The sequence below is a fragment of the Arachis hypogaea genome, chromosome 7 (genome assembly GCF_003086295.3).
Source record: "Arachis hypogaea cultivar Tifrunner chromosome 7, arahy.Tifrunner.gnm2.J5K5, whole genome shotgun sequence".
NCBI classification, from domain to species: domain Eukaryota; kingdom Viridiplantae; phylum Streptophyta; class Magnoliopsida; order Fabales; family Fabaceae; genus Arachis; species Arachis hypogaea.
Genome location: NC_092042.1, coordinates 33616728 through 33617466, shown reverse-complemented (window position 1 = coordinate 33617466; position 739 = coordinate 33616728). Strand labels below are relative to the sequence as shown.

The following is a 739-nucleotide window of genomic DNA, read 5'->3' as shown; positions in this document are numbered from 1 at the left end:
TGCATTTTGCATTCCAGACAGACTTTGAGAAATCATATTGACTTGCTGAGTCAATATTTTGTTCTGAGCTAATATGGCATTCAGAGTGTCAATCTCAAGAACTCCTTTCTTCTGATTAGTCCCATTGTTCACAGGATTTCTTTCAGAAGTGTACATGAATTGGTTATTTGTAACCATTTCAATCAGCTCTTGAGCTTCTGTAGGCGTCTTCTTCAGATGAAGAGATCCTCCAGCAGAGCTATCCAAAGACATCTTGGATAGTTCAGAGAGACCATCATAGAAAATTCCTATAATGCTCCATTCAGAAAGCATATCAGAGGGACACTTTCTGATTAATTGTTTGTATCTTTCCCAAGCTTCATAGAGGGATTCTCCTTCCTTCTGTCTGAAGGTTTGGACTTCCACTCTAAGCTTACTCAATTTTTGAGGTGGAAAGAACTTTGCCAAAAAGGCATTGACTAGCTTTTCCCAAGAGTTCAGGCTTTCTTTAGGTTGTGAGTCCAACCATGTCCTAGCTTTGTCTCTTACAGCAAAAGGGAATAGCATAAGTTTGTAGACCTCAGGGTCAACCCCATTAGTCTTGACAGTGTCACAGATTTGCAAGAATTCAGCTAAAAACTGATGAGGATCTTCCAATGGAAGTCCATGAAACTTGCAATTCTGTTGCATTAGAGAAACTAATTGAGGCTTAAGCTCAAAGTTGTTTGCTCCAATGGCAGGGATAGAGATGCTTCTCCCA

At 39.9% G+C, this 739-nt stretch overlaps 1 non-coding gene across 1 annotated transcript; it reads left to right on the top strand.

Moving 5' to 3' along the window:
- The first annotated feature begins 306 nt into the window (after positions 1 to 306).
- Positions 307 to 414, top strand: LOC112704774 (small nucleolar RNA R71). Its single transcript, XR_003155381.1, has one exon. It is a non-coding gene; the product is annotated as a small nucleolar RNA R71 (small nucleolar RNA).
- Positions 415 to 739: the final 325 nt, after the last annotated feature.